This window comes from Cupressus sempervirens, chromosome 5 (genome assembly GCF_028749045.1).
Source record: "Cupressus sempervirens isolate cs-2001-9-10 chromosome 5, ASM2874904v1, whole genome shotgun sequence".
Lineage (NCBI taxonomy): Eukaryota > Viridiplantae > Streptophyta > Pinopsida > Cupressales > Cupressaceae > Cupressus > Cupressus sempervirens.
In genome coordinates this window covers 284,851,150-284,873,962 of record NC_143122.1, presented here as the reverse complement: position 1 = coordinate 284,873,962, position 22,813 = coordinate 284,851,150, and the positions used below count along the sequence as shown (strand labels likewise).

Here is a 22,813-nt window from a genome sequence, read left to right as displayed (position 1 = left end):
AAGCATATGATAATGCCTATTGGAGATTTCTATATGTAAAATGATGGAAGCCTTTGGATTTTCTAAAAAATGGATTAATTTGATCTTTATCTATATATCTACTTCAAAAAATTTGATTCTAGTAAATGGGTCCTCAGAAGGATATTTTGGTATATTCAGAGGAATTAGTCAAGGGGATCCAATCTCTCCTTTTCTCTTCATTTTCATGGCTGAAGCCCTAAGAATATCTATTAGTAAAGAAAAGGAGGACTCTTGTATCAAAGGAATTAAGGTCGCAGATGGTATTCTCAACATTACCCACTAATAATTCACAGGTGATAATATTCTCCCATGGAAAAGTTCAATATTGATACCTACTCAAGATCATTATTGATACCTACTCAAAATCATCTAGACAAGTTTTTAATGCTAATAAATTAGAAATCTATTTCTTAAACACTTATTAAAAAATGGAAACTAAAATCTGCAAAATCATGGGATATAGGCTGGGCACCTTTCCCTATAAATATTTGGGAATACATATAGATAAAGGATCCAAAGGAAAAAAAAATTTGGCAATCAATAGAACAAAATATGAAGGAAAATATGAGAAATTATAAAGGGAAATGGTTCACAAAAGCTAGAAGAAAAACTAAGATTAATTTGGTCCTATTAGCAATACCAACTTATCAATTGTCTTGTCTTCCCCTTCCTAAAGGTATCAAAAATTCCCCAGATAAAATAATGAGAGATTTCCTTTTTAAAAATTTAGAAGAAAAGAAGAAACTTTCCTTAATTAAATGGGACTCGATCTATAGGCCTAAGAAGTTTGGGGGTTTGGGTATTAAACACTTGAGTTGGAAAAATGAGGCTTTAGGAGCAAAATTAGTCTAGAGGATGTTTAGGGAAAGAGAAAGAAAATGGGTAAAGATTTTATATAAAAAATACCTCACCTTATTGGATCCTCTATCCCTATTTCACACTTTAGATCCCCTAGAAGGATCCAATGTTTGAAACTTTATGATGAACTATAAACCATTAATTTCTCAAAATCTTACCTGGGACATAGGAAATGGAAGGACCACTCTATATTGGGAAGACTCTAGGGATGGACTTCTAGTCCTAGATTCTCTCTCCCTACAAGGAAAAATAAAATTTACTTTGATTGACACTTGGGGCACCAAGGTGATAGACTATCTAGTTGTCAACCCCAACAAAAGCTTGAATAAAGTTGAATGGAAATATGTTTATGAAATAGATCTATCTTCAAAAGAGAAGAAGGCTTATAATCGTTTCATAAATTCTAGAAAGTGTATAAGTAAGGGAAGGGAGGATAAACTAATTTGTAGAGCATCAAAGGATAGATCATAAAGTGTCAAGAAAGGATATAAAATCTTAATAAATTCTTAGAGCTATGAAGAAATTAATCTTCTACTCAATCTCTGCTAGGATCTAGTATGTCTTCCAAAAGTTAGGCATTTCCTATGGTTGATTTTGGGAAAAAGGATTTCAGCAGCTTCCAAGCTTACAAAAATGGGATTTGGATGAACACGCAAATATTTTTTTATGTAAACATAACATTGAAAACTATGAAATTTTTTTGTTTGAATGTGATTATGCTAGGACATGCTAGAATTGGCTCACATAGAAACATTATTGGAAAATAGCAAGTAATCTCAATATTGAAGACCATCTCAATAGCTGGCCATGTGGAAACTGTAAGGATGTCTATGAAAGCTTATGGAAAATCAGCCCCTCCATTCTAATTTGGGAAATTTGAAAAGAAAGGAATAGACATATTTTTCAAGATTTAGAAATGAACACTAAAACCCTACTCTATAAAGTTGAAGCCAGTATTACCAAAAATGTTAATCAAGTTCTTCATAGAAGTCCTAAAGAAAAAGGATCATTCTCCTCTTGAGATGTTGAGATGAAAAAAAATTGGTGTAATATCATCAACCCCCCTTTAATTTACCTTGCCACTAACAATGCTGCTAGAGCTACATGTAAGTGGAAACCCTCCCAGATAACTAGTGGAAGATGAATTTCAATGGAGCAACAAAAGGAAGTCTAAGACCATTAGGTATAGGGTGTATTATACATGCACCTAATGGGGAGTGTATAGAAAAAATTTCCAAATTCATAGGAGTAGAATGTAATAATATGGTAGAACTGGAAGCATTAAAAGAAGGATTAATTTTATGCAAAGAATTAGGAGGGAAAAACATCATAATAGAAGGAGACTCTCAAATCATATTAAATATAGCTAGGAAAAGGTCCACACCCAATTGGAAGCTTAATTCAACACTAGAAGAAATTATTCCTCTTTTAGATAGCTTCAAAATATTTGTAGGGAAGGAAATGCTTTAGTAGATGAATTACCTAAACAAGGTTCAAATGAGAATAATCTTGCTTATGTGAAATCATAGAAAAAGAAAAATAATCTAAGAAGACCTATTTAGAAGAAAAATAATCAATCAATTAAGGAAATTTAAGAAACGACATAGCAAAGTAACCATACAATAAAATATAAAAATTAAGAAAATAACCCAAAATATAAACATTAAGAAAGATAACTAAATAGTTAAGAAGTTTTTTTTTAATCACATTTAAAATAGAATTCTGAATTCAACTAAGTAATAGTGGATCTAGGTAAAGTAAACCCCTCAACCCAATCCTATAATTAGAGAGAATAGAACCCCCCTTCCCACCTTCCCACCTACCCCACCCCCCGCCCCCCCCCCCCCCCGCCGCCGCCCCCCCCACAACCTTTTTTTAAAATTAATTTTATCATTCCAAATTTATAAACTTAAACATAAATCTCATCAAATTAGAAAAAAATACCCACATCTCCCCAGTAGTATGCAAAATGAAAACCACCTCCTAGCACCTTATTTCTCTTGGTTTAATGAAATCCTAGAAACTAAATCCAAATTGAGATCAACTCCAATGTAAAAATCCAAAATCCAAAACCAACTTCATAATAACTTCTAACACCATAATTCCTTTTAGCACCTACTCAAAGACTCTTAATCTCTATGCTGAGTCCTCTCCTCTTTTTGGCATTTTACTGAGTTACCCGTAATCTCTCTTTCACTTTTACTAATAGTTTTCCCTATTGGAGATTCTTTTAAAACCTATTCATCAACTATTTTAATCATCCCCATAAAATCCTTCTAATAAACTCATCTTTCTCTTAATTTCTAAAATTAGAGTCTCATGTAGTGAGATTAAGGGCCTCGTCTACTCTCTAATGGGTAAGCCCTCGAGTTCAGAGTCCCTTTTGGCCCACTCTATGTGTCATCTTCAAGTGGGTTGAGAAAACTTTTGTCATCCTTAAGATATCCTCTTATTAAGGCTCATCCTTAGCTTCACTATCTCTTGGTTTTTGTCTTTTTTCTTAGACCTTTCACTTTCTCTCTTCCTCTTTCAGAATGTTCTATTTCATTTCTTCTCTCCTGACCTTGTAACCTTTAAATCACCCCTCTTCTCCAACTCATTCATTGTGCCATCACCCTCAAAAATGGAAATGATAATCAAGTTGAGAAGCACAAAAACTCAAATTGGTTTTGACAGTCCAATAACTGGAGAGATGATTAGGGATATGTTACTCTCCTCATACTTCCTCATAGTGAGGACAATATACCATATTTTGGGCAAAGAATTTATTCACAATTCTGGTAGATAAAAAGTGCTATCTAACATTTCTTCTATGTTTTTAGCCCTTGTCTATTCAGTGCAGGAGTTTGATAAACATAATATAGATCTCCTATGTAGGACACTATTCAAGGCTAAATTTTTAAGCAATCTAGAGTTAGTGATAGAAAACATCTTGGAGGATTGCCTAGTACCTAAGTCCAAGGATTATTTAGGGAATCTCAACAATCGACAAGATATCCCACTCTTTCCCCTAGTGGTGACTGCTAATGTAAAATGGTTTAGGAGGTGGAAATCTACCATCCAAAGGAATGTTAACCTTTCTTATGAATTTTCATCACATAAGATCTGCACACAACAATACTTGTATTGAAGAATTCATGTCTGATGATCTAGTGGGTAGTTGGGAGAATATAGATAACATTAATTTGGAGCATACTACCCCAAATGACCCTTATGACACTGTCATAGATTTGAATGTGTAGTTGGAATAAAGATATAGATAAAAAAATCTTTGTTCCTTCTACTATAGTTTTCCTTGGATTCATGAATTTCTAAGTCATTTTATTATTCTAATTGCCTTCCTTAATGAATATGTTTATTGTTTGATGGCTTAACTTTCAATAGATAAAAACTTAATTAGTTTCCAAGAAATAACTATTAATTCAAAACTCTCAAGTATTCAAGATTTATACTTGGCTAGCAGGGAACACTAGCACAAAAACACCAATATATTACTAAATAAACTACTAAAATTTGTAGATATGTCGCTAATTTTGATAAGGTGACCAATGGTAGTTTATTTCCCAACATTATCTCCCAACCAAATTTATGACTTAACTATTTTAATCATTGATTAGGTTGTTGATTTAGTCATTTATTATTGTTACTTGTTAGTTTTTTGGGTAGTATATTTGGTAGTTATTTGGGTTGTATGTATGGTAGTATAATTGGTATTTTATTTGGTGGTATATTTGGTAGTATATATGGTAGTACATTTGGTAATATATTTGGTAGTTTATTTAATCATTAATTTAGTCATATTAGGGCATGATGGAATTGAACCACCATCCTCCTACTTATAAAGTAGGTGCTTTTCCATTGAGGTAGTACCCTTTAAAGAATAATGCAAAAATTTGACAAATTTGTCTTTCCAACATTAGATCTACCATGATCATGGTCACTGTAACATGATATACTATTCTCATAGAACAAAATTTTTAGTTATTATGAAAAATAATAATCTAAATCTTTATCAATAACAATTCAACAATTTTAAATTCTTCTATTCAATAATTTTAAAATTATATTTCATGTAAATTACACTTCTCTAAATTATTGTAGTGATAGACTCTTATACAATATAATTTGGAGCACTTTGGCCACACACAAGTATTGTTTCTTGTGCTAACCACTGAAAAAAAAGATATAAATGATTATGCAATTTATGTCAGAAAATAGACCTTTACATTAAATAAAAACATCAAACCCCATTAAAAATTTACATCTATTAAAACTAAGAAATACAATCAATTGAAATACTCAATTTTTAACATATGGAGGTGCCAAAGGATCAAATATTTCCTCTTCCTTATGTTCAAGTGGGTACTAAAAGTTTTGATTACTCCAATGTTGAGATTTATTGAGCCTTAGTCTACAAACAACATAAAATTAGGAATTTGATAAAAATAAGGCACATGAAAAGAAAGTTTTTATCAATGATCTATAATTAAATTATTCCTAGTAATAGGAAAAGATGTACCAATTCATATATGTAACAAAGAACTAAATAATATGTTTATGATAAATTTCTTAACAAAACCTATAACAAAAGGAAATAATGGGCTAGTAAAGTTTTTTAGGCAATGACTATGCTTCATCTATTGATAACCCCAATTATAGGATAAGTCATAGAACCATATATTGATGGATCTTGAGATGGTTGATTGTAACCATAAACTTCATATCCTTGACTATAATGTAATGTCCCCTTTTCAAAGTTAGATTTGAATAATAATAAAGCCAAAATCCAAAGTTAAACAAAAAAATTAAATTAAATATAATCATAATCATAAGAATAATCATGTTAATAAAATAAATAATAATATACTATCAAATATTATTATAATAAAGAAAGAAAATATTGTTAATAATATTACATAATATAATTTATTACTAAAAATATGATTAAGAAGTAACATATACCATAATATTATGAATCATCTATTTTAAGATGATGAATAGAATTAAAATAAAATATTAAATTATAATTATAATCTTATCCCAAGTCAATATTTTAATATTATAGATATAATAATATAATAATATATGTATATATATATGTGTGTGTGTGTGTGCGCGCGCGCGTGTGTGATCATAGATTTATTTAAGCCATAAGTGATACATCTAACAAATGGTGCATAAAGATCTTGATGAATTTAAAGTGTTCTTTGCAAGGATAGAACAATAAATACGATCTTTTCTATGAGATATTAGGAATTATTTGTATTCACATATTCTCCAGTGAGGCACAATTGGTTACATGCAGTATCACTTGAAAATAGTTTCATTAAAAATATGTTATTCTTGTCATAGTAAAATCTTCAATGAAGATTTCCCATCTTGCATATTAGTTGAACATTTAATACCATTTATATTTAATGTATTATATCAATATTAAATTTCATTTGAGAGATGTAGTAAATAAAAAATGGAGTTTATAAATACCAAGTTCTATTTAAAATTTTATAGATTTGATGTAAGCGACCGATTTTAAATTATCTTGGATGATAGGATGAAGGGTTATCTATTTACTCCATATTCTATATATATATATATATATATATATATATATATATATATATATATATATATATATTTGTTACCAAAACTTATGTTGTAGGGGTTCATTTTCATTTCCATACTATGGCAATAGTCATTATGGTTAATTTTTGCTTTGTCCATTTTGTTATAATTTTAGTAGTTGATGTTATATTTGGAGTGTATATAGGGCTGGCTTTGTTATATTTACTTTAAAATTGTTCTTGTAACTTACTACTGGTCTACTTTATATAAACTTTGACTTATTGATGCTTACAATCATTTTTATAATTTAAATGAGCATTGCACTTTGGTTTCAATTGTTTATTGTTGCTAAAGCTATAATTAAGGAGGTCTAAAGATGCTTTGGAAGCCCTTTCCTCCCTTCATGTTTCTTATTGTTAATTTTTTATTTGTGTTGTATTTACAAGGGTATATTAGAGATGAACCATTCAATCCTAGCTGGTGCATTGCTCCTGGGACACACTACAAAAAAATCATTCACTATCACTGTGATGGAAAAATGATTGAAGGATCTATAAAGGGTATTGTTGACATGGAACACAAAGTCCTCAAAGTGGGAAAAATTTGTGACCAAGGCCATTGGTGGATGTGCTAAAATCATAGCCTCTGTTGAGGCATTGATTGGATCGTATATAGTTGGAGGCGGTCTTTCTGCTACTCTTGAGTTCATGAGCTGGTTGAATATACCTATAGCATATGAATCTTGTTTAGTCAATATAGCATTTCAGCATGCATCTGTCCATCCTAGTATTTTAAGTAGAATAAATATACACATTCTTGAATCATAGTTGGGATATGTTTTCAACAATAAAGTTTAATTGGTAGAGGCTATCACACATGCTTCATAGCCAGATTCTGAAGGGGGGTTTTGTTACCAAGTAGTTCAAGTTATGCACATTATAGTATTTAACATTTCTATAATTATTTGAGCATAATGTTATTTTCTAAAGCCAAGTATCAATCTTCCCCATGTAATTAGAGTTGCTAATAGACATAAAAAGGTGTAATCAAGGAAAGGGAATATGTAACTAAAGGACGAGTCCTTACAACTAGAGAAGAAATCATTTCAAAGATTAAAATGATATTTAAAAAATTATCTAGCTAACCAACTAACTAGCACACCTTATTCAACATTTGATCTGCCCTTTAAGTAAGTTGATGTGACATATGTTGCCTCTTCATGGGGGACTTAAAAGAAAAGAGTCGAATTGAGCAATGTGTGATCTAGATCCAACACTAAATAGAGTTTTTTTTTTGTAGTAACTTCTTTAGATCATTATCACATAATCATGCAACTTCTCTATCTGTGAGCTCAAAATCCTAAAAGATATTTACATATGAAATGGTTTCAGTTACAGAAACATATAATTGAATTTTATTTGCTGAAAGATAAATGTAAGGAATTATACAAGGAAAATTTAAGAGTAGTTGTATTGTCTATAGACAATCAATTTGTAAAACAATTTAAGAAGAGGTTGTTTTTTAATAACTGAGTCACAATTCAAGAAATTGAACAAATAATTAAATCATGCAATTGTTGAAATTTGATTGAATAGATTATTGTTATGAGGGAGATTGTTATATGTTTCAATTATTGTTTTGTCATTGATGTCAAACCTTCTATTTGTTGGTAAGCCAATTGCTTATAGATTCAAGTACTATCACTTAGTTGATTGATAAGGTGGATTTGATCAATAAGATGTAACAACAACACCTAGAGGAAAGGTTGATTTATGCTTATGTAACGAAGTACAAGGATCAATTAAGATAGTGGTAAAATGATGCATTGATTATCTACTTGAGGTTAAAAATGTTGGCTACAGTTAGAAAGTTTAGAAGAACATGTGATACAGAGTTTGTGTTCCAAGCTTGATTGAGTGGATAGTAGGTGCCGAGAAAAGTTAGTGCAAGCCAAGCAAAAAATTAGTTGGAGCTGAGTAAATGCAAATTATAATGGATGCTGAGGAAGTTAGTTAGTGCTGAGTAAATTTTAGTGCATGCCAAGCACCAGTAAACTTTATTTGATGTTGAGTGATTTTGTAGTGGATGCTAAGCAACACAGTTCATGCTAAGCATCATAAGTTTGATAATGCCAAGTTGCTACATTATTTCTAAGATCATGAATTCGATGAATCTAAGCTAACAAGTTTGTTTTCTTGGAATTTTTGAACCAAGTGGAAGATAAGGATGATGAGCTAGTGGCACAAAATTCTAGGTAAACCATTTTACGGTGAATTCAAAGTGGATTCTGGAGGAAGGTTCTAGAATAGATAAGATATGGGGTAGATACAGTGTATCCTACCTAACCCATCTTAACCCTAATTTGGATGAGGTAGAATGAGCTACAGAATATCTTAATTTCCTATTTATAAGAATGGTTGGTCATGAAGAAAGGTTGTCATATTTGAGAACCCAAGGAAGGCAAGAGGTCAAAGGGGTCTTGCTTCCTCAAGTGACCTAAGAGAAGAGCTTGTAATGGCATGTTAATCAAGAAGGCTTAAGGAGATGAATGCTTGAAGGGTAAACAAGCTATCAATGTTGCAAAGTGTGAAGGCTAAGTAGAATGGAGGACTAAATAGAGATCTGTAATCTACAAGAGAAGTTGTAAGTTGTATTAGATCAAAGCTCTATTGTTACTCTCTAATAATTGTATCAGTCTATGGTAAATCCTTTGGATTAAGGTTGACCTAATAGTCATTAGTAAATTCTTTAACAAGGTGGCATTCTAAGTGAATGGCCTAAAGTCCTCTAACAAGGCTCACTTCTAACAGGGTGATTGAAATCCTTTAACATGGTCACATTTAATAGTGTGTATTGTAACCTTTAACAGGGTTGGCCTTTCATAGGACATCACTTTAGAAGAGTGAAAATAGAGTAGCATGTTACTAGTGGTTTTTCCCAAATTGGGTTTCCAAGTAAATCATTGTGTGGCATGTTTTAATGAATCTGTTATGTTTCAGACTGTACATTTTTGCAAATTGATTTAACAATAAGCTACAAGTTTTAAGTGATTGCATATTCATTTGAATATATGCATGAGTATGAATTTTTTATTGGTTCACTAAGCTATGAATTTTTTTATTAGTACATCTAGACCTTGGATAACTGATTCATCCCTCTCTTAGTTATTCTAAAGTAATTCCAATAGCAATTGGCTTTCATAAAATGGATACCTTATGAATATATTTAAGAGCAATTCTAGTTTGATCATCTGAATCTAAATTTGGTTTCATCACACCACATCAAATGCAAACTCCCCACATAAATCCTAGTACTAGATGCTTCTATATTATCTAGAAAAGAGTGTCATGCATGAAATAACAATAAATCATTTTCAATCAAATGTGTGACAACACTAAACAAATAAAATTTTAAAATAGGCATAAAAGAAATTTCATGAAAGCCTATTTTTAGATACCTTTAATTTCTTTAGATCTATGACAAGAAAATGCACAAATTTGAATAGTAGTATCACCGCATAAGACCCTAAATAGCCAAATTTTCCCCATTTTTCTTTCTTCTTTGTAGAAAAGTTGACATGAAGAGACACTCACAAACATATCTCCCAATATGATGGTTTCTCCATCAGCAATATTTTACCAACATCACTTTTTCCTTCCTCCTAGGGTGAGGAATTTAACACTATCAGAAGGTTTCTCTATTGTAATAGCCTATAAGCTAAACATAGTCAAATGAACACATTCAAAACACTACAATATAAAATAATGTGCCAAATTACTCGTTACAACACCAATAAATCATCTAGTGGACTTCGAGTAGTCTTTACCTTTGATTCAACATGGTAAAACCTTCCAAATGCTAGTACAAAATGCATGATGAGGGGTGCAACTCTTCTTGGGTTGAACCCACTTACCAAATACCTAATACAATACTGATAGGACCTCCAAAAATTATAGGGCCATGACTAATATAAGTTGCAGCTAGCTAAAAGGAATAATGTGGCTATGACAAGATTTGGAGAGCATAAATTATGGCAGGAAAAAAGTTTGTAAATGATGTAGAACCTCTGGAGCACATAGATCACTTCTCATGGTTCTCGCAATTCTTGGATCCTAACAAACCATACTACTAAGATGTTATCTTTAATGCTGGAAACTTGATTGCCCTTCACAAATGACAAGTTGATTTTTGTTTCTAAAAACTTAATGTTGATCACCCAAAAATAGTTTTAAAATATAATCTACTCTAATAGATCAAAGAACATTCTTCCACCCATTTTTAGTGCAATAACATAAACTAATATGTGATAGACACATTTTTATTTATTCATCTTTTATGGATCAAAGTGATAGTAATTGACAACATGATTGGCCAACATATTATTTAGATGATCTAATTGACAAACCATTTGATTTGATAATGGGTACATGCTTTCCCTTTTCTTTTTTTTGCAATGTATTGGAGACCTTGTACTTGCAATGTGTATATCCGCTATGAGAGAAATAATAACTCCATTAAAAATGTTTCATTTTTTAGCTAATGGAGAGCTTCAATAGTTCTATGCTTAAACTTTATTCTATCCTTTTTTCTCATATAGATCATGTATGGTGTGAAAATTATATTAAAGTCTTATATAACTTACCTAGTTTCAAACTTTGAGATCTAGGTGGACACACATGATTTGTCAAATACTTTTTTTTTTTGCCACAGTCTAAAATATTTGTTTAATTTTCCCTTAGTAAGAGAAATTCAGGATGGGATTACCAGTCTTAGGTAGCAAGAATTTTGTTATTTTGTTAAGGTGGACTGATTTAACCAATACATATCTGTATGGTATTGTAGGAGAAAAATTCATAATGGAAGAACATTTTGCATTTAACAAGTAAAATTTTAGTATTTCTAAAAATTTAAAGTAAAATTTGGCATTTAATACCTATCACTATATAATGTTGTTTTCAACACAAGAAGTTATTATTGCCAATTTTAATGGCAGTCTTACTTTTGCTTCTAACACTACCTTCAAAGCTAGAACATTTTTGAAGGTAGTTGCTCATTTGACTAGGGTCATCGACACTAAAGCAAGGTTTTTTGTTGCAGGTCTTGAGCATAATGAGGCTGCCCATGATGGTAAGAATCCTTTGGCTTCCTCGGTACCCTTTTCCTTGACTCCTAATTCAGAAATGATTACCAAAATTGTTAAATAGAAAAATAGACTTAATGACACTGCTATATTTTTTGTTGAGGTTGAAATTGATAAGTGCCCTCCTCATAAGTTTCTGGTTGATTGGTTCCATAATTTCTAGAACATTAAGTTAGGGTTTCACATATCATTTTTAGAAAAATTCAAAAAGGCTTATTTGTTATCTTTTTTGCTAATCAAGAGGCCCAAAAAGAAGTTCTGAAAAAATAGTACTGGTCACTAGGGTTGACCTCTTTTCACACTTTGGCTTGGACCCCTGAAGCCATCCATGAGGAAGTTCTAGCTCTTTAAGCTCCTAAATGGATACTTGCGAAAAATATCCCTCCCTTTCTATGGCATTTTCTATCATAGTTATTGGAACCCTTGGGCAAAACTATCTGGATGGATGACATGGTTAGACTTGTTCCCCACATGGATACTAGGCTTCTCATCTTGCTACTTCCTAGAAAAGAAATCGCTTTTGATATTACTATTAATGTTTTAAATGAGAATTTTTTTTGCCCTATCAAAATTTTAGGTGGCTTAAGTGCTTGCTTTCTGTGTAGGAAAGTGGGTCATCACAGAAGAGATTGCCCAATTATCAAAATGTCTTCTACTAAATCCACTAGTAGCCCTATTCCTCCATCCAACTCCATATTGTTAGTTAACCCCTCTGCTATTTCATCATCTACTAGTCATCTTGCTAAGAAAATTCTTGACACCTTTTTTGTTGCCCAGAATGCACCTCCTTCCAATTTGCTTCTATTACCTCCCCTAGAGATGGTGTTGGGGCCTTATCTTGATGAAGGCTTTATAGTGGTTAGGAATAGGAAGAAGAGGAAGGGGAATACCTTTGGTAACCCTAAACCTAAGAATCCTAATGGTAAACCTACTACTCCTCTTACCATTGCTCCTTCTTCGTGTATCGATATGATTGAGTATCCTACCCCTATTACTAAAATTGTTAAACCCATTTTGAATCCTCAAAAGTTACCACCCAAATTTTTTAAGGAAATTGATGATGAATATGATTTGAAAATTATTGTTACTACCAAGTTGTCTTAGAATGTGCTTAACATGGATATGGAATCGTCTGACTCTGATGAGGCTCCCAGATCAGATACCCTTACCACAAAAAGACATGGGAGGCCACCTGGGTAAAAAAAAAACCTATAGTTAAGAAATTTGGGGATAACTCCAGTAGTCCCATAATGTCTATTGAAGATGCATGCCATACCCCTATCAATGTGTCTCAATGAATTGTTTATCTTGGAATGTTAGGAGGCTTGAGTCTTCAGATAGAAAGTATGTTGTTAAGTGTTTATTAAATTCTTTTAACGCTATTGATTTATTTATGATGCAAGAAATTAAAGCTACTGGTTTCAATCTTGAAACCAACCTTAATTTTATCTGGAAAGATGCTATTAATTTTTTCACTAATCACATCAGGGGTAAAGGAGGAATTCTTGTCCTCGTTAATCCCAAATGGGGGATGCTCATCTTTAAAAATGGTGTCTCTTCATGTCAAAGGACTATCTAGTTTATCATGAACATTAATAATAATCCTATTTTTTTTGTTCTATTTATTCTCCTAATGATACTAAAGACAGAATCCCCCTTTGGAACTAATTATCCACTCTTCTTGATATATCTTGGCTTTTTGGAGGAGATTTCAACATGGTTGAGTACCAAATTGATAAAAATTGGTGGCAATCCATTCAGATGGAAAGATTATGAAAATATGCATTGTTCTAAATTTATAAACTCAAAAAACTTGTTTGATCGACTTGCTAATAATAAGGATGCACATTTTGGAATATGGCACACCTGGTGCAATTTCCAACAAGGTCAATCTAGGATGAATTCTAGATTAGATCATTTTTATTGTAATAAGGATTATTTCTCTTTTCTTCCTAATAGTAAAGGTAACATTGTCTTGGTCACTGCCACCAACCTATCTGATCATCATCCTATCTTCACCCGTATTAATATTAATTCTATGCTTGTTCTACATAAACCCACCTTTACCAAATTCTTGTTAAATTCTAAACTTCTTTAGGATGAAGATGCTCTTTGTGCCATTCAAATAATTAGAAACAACAATTATTTTAATCTTAAGTAGTTTTCCATGATTGACAGGTGGAAGGCCAATCTTCCTGCTTGGAAATGTTTTCTTCAAACCATAGGTCAAAAGTGTGCCAAAGATTATAGATTCACTAAAAAAATCTCTACTTTGAACTTCAAAATGCTAAATATAATGTTTAGGCTGACCCCTCCAATCTGGATCTCATGAACTAGGTGATTTTAATCAAAGATGCCTTGAGTAAGCAACAAAAAACAAAAATTCAAGGAGCTAAAATTTGATTTGGGGTCAATTGGCTTCAGCATGGGGATCATGGGTCTAAGTTTTTCTTTAACCTTCTTAAGTAGAATCAAATTAAAGAGTCTATTGATAAACGTGTTATTAACAATCAAGAAATTTTAGACCTTGAAAGCATTACTTTGGCTTTTTCTCAGTACTATAGTAAAATTTTCTCATTTGAAAATTCTCTAGAGGCTGATGAAATTAGAATAAAATGCAAACCTATTATTCCTATTAAACTAGACTCTAATGATGAAACTTCTCTCTCTAATCCTATATCTATTCATGAGATTAGAGGGGCTATGAAAGCCCTTAAGGATGACATGGCTCCTGAGCATGATGGGCTTCCTATTGAATTTTATAAGGCCAATCTTAGTTGGATTAGTAAAGATATGTTCAATCTGTATAATGAGGCCTTCTATGCTAGCTTACTCAGGCTTGAGATCAATAGGGCTATTATTAAACTCCTTCCTAAAGAATGGGATAAGACTCTTATCAAGAACTGGAGACCTATTAGTCTCCTTAATATGTCTTATAAAATATTAGTGAAAGTTTTAGCCTTTAGATTGGTTCATATTCTCCCTAAGTTTGTTAGTAATACTCAAATGAGTTTTATTAAAGGTAGATACATTTTGGACAATCTTATCACTACTTGGGAAGCCATGGATTGGGCTAAATATTCATATCAGAACTCTGTTTTGCTCCTCCTTGATTTTGAGAAAGCTTATGATAGAGTTGAGTGGAAGTTTATCATTATGATGTTGCAATCTTTTGGTTTTCCTCCTTATTTATGTAATGCTATTCAAACTCTTTTGAAAGATGCTTGTGTTTAGATTCAAATTAATGGATCTCTCTTTGACCCTTTCCCTCTTGGTCAGTCTATTAGGAAAGGCTACCCATTTGGCTCCTGCTTTATTTGTTATTGATGCTGAAGTATTGTACTATATTCTTAGAGATAACACCCTTTCCCTAGAAGTTAGAGGTTTGTACCTTCCTAATAATGATAAGCTTATAAATAGCCACTTTACTGATGACACTGCTCTATTTTTTGAGCTCACTAATAATAGCCTTAAAAATATACAAACTAGGTTGTATTTGTTTTGTACTATTTCGGGTGCTCACATTTCTCAGGCTAAATCTATTTTCTTGGGTTGAGATGATCAACCTAATGAAAGGTTCTTTCAACACAACTTTCAATGGGGAGGTCCTAATAAAATTGTCAAGTATCTTGGTATACCCTACTCAGTTTATTGTTCTCTTAAGGACATGTGGGCTTGGGTTAAGGCTAAGGTTGAGAACAAAGTTAATAAATATCATAAAAGATCCTTATCTCTTGTTGGGAGAATTCAAGTTTTTCAAAAGTTATTGTCTTCTTATAGTATTTATTATTCTTCTACTTGGATGTTCAACAATTACCAAATTGTTGAAATTCAAAAGGCTATCAGACATTTTCTCTGGTCTGATGGCAAGGGCAAAACAAAAACTCATGCTATTAAATGGGATTGGTGTCATACTAATAAGACCTTGGGAGGGCTAGGGCTAAAAGATCTTACATTACAAGGTATAGCTTTTTCTGCCAAGTGGATTCTTCAATCTTTGGAGGGTGATAGTCCTTGGAAAGTTCTTGTTACACACAACACTGAGAGAGGTTTTCCCAAGAATGCTAGATTTGGAAGAATCTCCCTTTCTATGACCTTATTGTTGGTAAATTCTTGGTTATTGCTCAAGGTCCTACCATCTTCAAATCTATTTGGCATGCTTGGGACCATGTCAAGAGATTTATCACCAATAAGGATTTTTATAATGATAATCAACTTCATGGTGAGAGATCCATTTTGTGGAATTTGAGTATGAATGACAAACCCCTAGCTCTCTACTAGGGTTGTTCTACCAAGTCCTGGGCTAAATCTAGTATTACTCAATTTGCTAATATTTTTGAACATGATACACTTATTCCTTGGGAAGATCTCAAGAATAAGTTTAATTTACCTTAGTCTCATAAAAAGACTTATAACTTAATATTACAAGCTTCTAAAGACCTTCCTTCTGTCTCCCATGTTGATTCTTATAGACATCTTAAATGTAAATGGCCAGGTGGAATTGTCTTAGACAAGCTTAAAGCTAAGAATATTTACAAGATCATTTATCACAATGAAGATATTATTGTTCATATTAACAAAGTCTGGTACTATTTTTTTTATAATAAAACTTGGAATAAGTTTCTGGACACTATTTGGAGAAGTCCCGTTGAGCCAAAAATTCAATGTTTTAAATGATTGATGTTACTTGATAGACTTCCAATTAATAGAGATAATCAACATTATGATATATGTAATATATGTAGGTTTCCTGATTCTAGTAGACATATCTTGTTTAATTGCCTCTTTTCTAAAGAAATATGGAGCCATTTGGGTATTTTTTATCCTATTAATGTGAATATAATTGAAATTGTTACTGGTCACATTAAAGGTCTTAGTAAGGATGCTAATTTTTTCTAGAACATGGTGTCTTCTAACATTCTTTGGCAGATCTAGAAATGTAGGAATGAGGAAAAATATCAAGGTAAGCCAAGGGTTCTTACTGAGTTTTATCATAAACTCACATATTTTAAAATCTTCTTGCAAATTAAAACTACCATGATGATTGAAAAGGATAAGCTAAAAGGGTTTCTCAAAGATGAACAAGTTGTTTTCTTCTTTTACAAGCTTAAGCATGGCTATCAATGGAAAAGGACTCTTGATGATTTGTGAATGTTTGAGCACACATGCTAGAGACTGAACCAAGTGATTAGGATGAATCATAATGCCAGAAAGGAGGAGATCATTATGTTGTTCTAGACCTAGGAGCGAAAGAATATTGTTTGGATCGAAGGCCCACTCAGTTGGACCACATGGGTGGATACTTATTTTGATATTTTGCACTAGTTCCTCTATTTTTTATGTTATGTTCTTTTTATATATGGCCTATTCTAGTTGTGTAGTTGCTACTTTGGATTTAGAGTGAGGTTGTGCCTCTTTTTTGATTCTCAGTGAACTGTGTATTTCTCTTTTTGATCTCTCTATAGCTAATAGAAAAAACCATAGTGTCACCCTAATTTTTTCTGCATAAATGGTTTATAACCCACAAATTTCTATTTTGTTTCCTATTTAAATTAAGATTTTGGAATGACCCTCTCATTCCAAAATTATTAAAGTTTTATTGTTACATAAATAGAAATATTAGTTGTTTAAAATAAGTTTATTTAATTTAGTAACTTTATTTTGTTTCACTTTTTAATTATTTCTATTTTAAAAAGTCTTATAATTTATTTATAAGAAACATTGCTCTCTTGAGGTAATCATTCAATTATTTTCCCTTCTCAAAAAAAATCATATCAAACACAATATAAGTCAATGTGGTTACTAATTTTGAAAATATGTCAATAGAAAAGTTAGTTCTAGACAAATTGATTCAACAAATTGATTTTAATAGTTTGCAACAGATGAATTACTATTCTACTGATTCAGTCCAACTATATAGTTCTCATATGATAGAGTTTAAGTTAAGATACATCCAAGTTCCAACAATATTTCTCATTCGAAAGTCAAATGGAGGAAAATCATATTTTTACAATAGGCTAATAAAGGGAATATAAGCCCTTTCCTTTAATACATTTGGGATTTGAAAAATTGGTAGATTTATGATTCAACATGTATTGGACTCTATAGGTCTATATTTGGTATAAACATTAGGAAATTCTCTTGCAAGAACTTCAAGATCAACAACAAATGTAGTTGAATGCTTTTACATCTATATTTAAAAAATGAATAAATTTGAAACAATTTATGATGATACCAGTGGTTCTCATGACATCATAAAGAAACTCATAGTTTATTTTTTAGGAATCCTATTCCAATATCCGTTGAAATTGAGAGGTCATGGCTTAATGGTCTATTCTTCCTTAATTAGAGGATATAATTGTAGAGATCACATAAATAGAATTATTATCTTTAATTGATGGTAACCTTTCTTTATCTAACTCAACTACATTTTTTCACCTTGACAAAATACATTTAACGAGAGGACAATACAAATAAGGATGGTTATGAGAAGCTTCCTTTACATGTAGAAATTGTGGGCTACCTAATGTTTGTTAGGTGGGCAGAGGCACAGTAAAATATGAAACACAATGAATGTGCTGTGACACAATATTTGATTACCTTTTTATTGATTGACTAGAAATGGATACACAACACTCCTTTATAGGCAAGTTTACAATCTATAGAAATCTCTAACATTTTCTGACATGACAATTATCTACAAGATTCTAGAAACTGCTATAGCCGACAACCTAAACCTAACCTAAACTTCTAGAATCCTTTATTGATGGATTAGAGTAGAAATTAATATTTCTAACACTCCCCCCTAATTTCTACTATCAACTATTGCAAAAATTATTTAATATTTACAATTCTCAGAGCCTCGTTGAAAATTTCAAACTGTACTTGTGGTAAGGCCTTGGTGAAGATATCTGCAAGTTGCTCGTCTGATCTACAATGTTGTAGATTAATTTCTCTACTATTAGCCAACTCTCTAATGAAGTGATACCTTGTGTCAATGTGCTTTTTCCTCTTGTGAAACATATGGTTCTTTGAAAGTGCAATAATAGACTTGTTATCACAATAGATTGTAGTAGGTCCATCTTGAGCTTGCATTAAGTCTTTCAAAAACCTTCACATCCATACTACTTGACATGTTGTTGTTGTTCCTGCTACATACTCTGCTTCAGCTGATGAGAGAGTTACTATAGGTTGCTTCTTTGATGCCCAAGCTACAACACCTATCCCAAGATGAAATGCATATCCAGATGTGCTCCTTCTATCCTCAGTAATTCCTGCAAAATCACTATCTATATATCCAACTAACTGAACATTATCTAAAGTAGAATACAACATGCCATGATTCATAGTTCCTACAATATATCTCAAAATCTGTTTTCCTACCTACCAATGTGAGGTCTTTGGTGAATCCATGAATCTAGAGATTAAACTCACTCCATACATAATGTCTGGTCTAGTAGTAGTGAGATACATCAAACTACTAGCCAATCTTCTAAATATAGTTGAATCAAAATCTTTCTTAGTATCTTCTCTGTTTAATATGGTGCCTACTACCACAAGTGTAGAAACTGGACTACAATTTATCAATCTAAATCTTTTTAAAATATCTTTTGCATATTTACTTTGACAAATAAAAATTCCTTTATCATTTTGAGTAACTTAATGCCAAGAAAATATTTCATCAATCCTAGATCTGTCATTTCAAATTCTCTTTTCATTGCTGATTTAAACATGTCAATAGATAGATTACCTATCAAGATCAAATCATCAACATATAAACAAACAATCAAAATTTGACCTTGCTCATTTATCTTGGTATATAATGTAGGTACATTGGTGCTTCTCTTGAATCCATGCTCCATCATGTATGAATCTATTCTGCTGTACCAGACTCTTGGAGCTTACTTCAATCCATAGAGTGTCTTCTTCAACTTATAAACTTTGTCTTAATGTCCTCTTATTTCATATCCTAGTGGTTTTTGCACATAGACTTCTTCATCCAAATATCCATTCAAAAATGCTAGTTTGATGTCCATTTGGTGAACCATCTATTTGTTTTGAGCTACAATTGCCAATACTATTCTAACAGTATCAAGTCTTGCTACAGGTGCAAATGTCTCATTATAGTCAACCCCATATTCTTGTGAAAATCCCTTAGGAACTAACCTTGCCTTATATTTGTCTACATCTCCATTAGCTTTAAAATTAGTCTTATAAACCCATTTTACACCAATGCAATCTTTGTTCTTAGGAAAATCAACTAATTCCCATGTATCATTTCTCTCAATTGATTCTATTTCATCATTCATTGCATTAATCCAATGTTCTTCCTTAATTGCATCTTCAAAATATATAGGATCTTGAGTAAATAAAGAAAAATTTGATTACAAATCTAATTTACTTCCTTGATCATAAATCTCATTCAACCTTCTAGTTTTCTTGCTTGATCTCAGTTGTGCAAGTATAGGGTTTGAATTATTACTTGTGAATTTGAAGATTCTCCATGCTCAACTTCATTTTCTAATTGATCTTCTTGTGGACTTTGTGGTGGAGTTCCTTCTTGCTCACTTGGTTGATCTTCTTGATTTTCATGATCCTTTTTATCCTTCTCATCATATGATATTGTTCCAGCACCTGTAACATTTGTATTTATATTTTCATCCCAAGCTTCATCCTCTTTAAATACAACATCCCTACTCACAATGAATTTTCTAGTGCTAGGATTAAACAACCTATATGCCTTAGATTGCTCATCATAGCCAACAAAAATGCATTTCTCACTCTTATCATCTAACTTACTTCTAGTTTCTTTACAAACATGTGTATATGCAATACAACCAAAAACTTTGAGATGAGAAACACTATGAATCTTACCACTCCATGCTTGCTCTGGAACCATGTCCCTCACAATATTTGTTGGACTCCTATTCAAAATATAAATAGCACAAGAAACTACCTCAGCCCAATACTCATTAGGAAGATTTTTTACCTTTCAACATGCTCCTTGCCATCTCCATTATTGCCCTATTTTTTTCTCTCTGCAACACCATTTTGTTGTGGTGTGTAACTGGTAGTAAATTGTTTTTTGATTCCATGATCCCTGCAATAATCTAAAAATTCATTTGACTTATACTCTCCTCCTCTATCTGATCTCAATACCTTGATAGGTAAACCACTTTGTTTCTCAACAAAAGCCCTAAATTCTTTAAATTCTCCAAAAGTTTTAGATTTGTATTTAAGAAAGTAAACCCATGTCTTTCTAGTAAAGTCATCAATAAATGTTAAGAAATAAATGCTTCCCCTTAATGATGGCATTTTCATTGGACCACATATATCTGAATGTACAATTTCTAGAGGTGCTCTTGCTCTATATGACATCCCTTTTGGAAAACTCTCTCTATGATGTTTAGCCAAAATACAACATTCACATGAACTTACTGATGCTTCAATTGGGGGTAAGCCTCTTACCATTTCCTTTCTTTGCAATAAAGATAATCCTTTAAGATTTAGATGACCATACCTCAAGTGCCATATCCATGTTTGATCTTGACTTGCTACATTGAAACTTGCTGCAACTTCATTAGACATATTGCTCTTCATTCAAAGTGGAAACATTCTATTATTTGTCATTTCTACCTTTGCAATCACCATGTTACTAGGAGGCATATCAATTATAGTGCACAAATTTTTCTCAAAAATAACTCTATAACCTTTTTGGCTAAGCTGCCCCACACTTATAAGATTATGTTTCAAACCAGGTACAAAGTATACATCATAAATAGTTTTCTTACCATGCTTTGCTATAACACTGATTGTGCCTTTTCTACTCACTTCCACTATCTCATTATTTCCCAACTTTACTTAAGATTTAATTGATCTATCCAAACTTTCAAAAAACTCTTCATTGCCTATCATATGATTGCTGCAACCACTATCTAAAAACCAAAAATCATTTGTGCTCTCTTGAGCTACATTGCAAGTAATGAACAATGACTCAAAACTACTCTCACAAAAATTTGCATTTTGTTTACTCATATCAGCTTGTTTCTTTTTACACTCATTTAAAAAATGTCCAAACTTCTTGTAGTAATAACATTGAATATTTGGTTTATCATACCTTTGTGATGTCTGGTTGTTATAGCTTCCCCTTGAATAAGAGTATTGATTTCTTCTTCCTCCCAAATCTGGACTCCTTTCTCTTTTTGAAAATAATTTCTACCTCTTCCTCTTCCTCTAAATCCAACATTTCCTCTTCCTCTGCCTCTGCTAATTGTCAGTTGTGTTTTGAATGGATTCTCCAGTGAATTACCATTACACTTGTTCAACCTATCTTCATGATTATACAAGGATCCAAAAACCTCATCTATAGAAAATGTTGTTAAATCTTGAGATTGCTCAATTGCAACCACAACATTATCAAATCTAGGAGGCAAACTTCTTAAAATCTTTTCTACAACTTTCTAGTTAGAAAGTTCATCACCATTCATCCTTACTTGATTAACCACATTTATAACATGATCTGAAAATTTCTCTACAGAGTCAGACTCCTTCATTTGTAAATTCTCAAATTCTCTTCTAAGTGCTTGCAACTTGACAATCTTTATCTTACTTGTACCTTCATATGAATTCTCAAGAATGTCCCAAGCTTGCTTGGCTGTAACTGCTAGCTTTATTTTTCCAAGAACTAAGTCATCCAAAGCTTGTCCAATAATCTGCAAATCCTTTTTACTCTTCTGCCTATTTTCATCAAGCTTTTTCTTTTGATTAGCATTTAAAGCAGACTCATCTATAGATTCAGCATAACCAGTTAAGATTATATCTATAACTCATATGAATCAAATATAAGTTTCATTCTAAAAGCCCAATCATCATAATTCTTTCTAGAGAACATAGGAATTGAAGCCTGAAAACTCCTTGAAGCCATGCCTAATAGAAACTTATAAACAAAATTCACATATATAACAAACCCTTAATAGGGCAATAAGAAACTAATAGATCTCACAATAACTTTATCTGCTATAGTCCTCCTTATGCACAATCCTTCACAATCCTTCAAACTCCTCTTCTTAACTTGGCTTTGATACCACTTGTTAGGTGGGCAGAGGCATAGTAAAATATGAAACACAATGAATGTGCTGCAGCATAATATTTGATTACCTTTTTATTGATTGACTGAAAATGGATACACAACACTTCTTTTATAGGCAAGTTTATAATCTCTAGATATCTCTG

General features: G+C 32.0%; 1 pseudogene; it reads right to left on the bottom strand.

Annotated features, from left to right (window-relative positions):
* Positions 1 to 22,813, bottom strand: part of LOC149555685 (uncharacterized) — a 97,286-nt pseudogene that overhangs the window by 48,534 nt on the left and 25,939 nt on the right.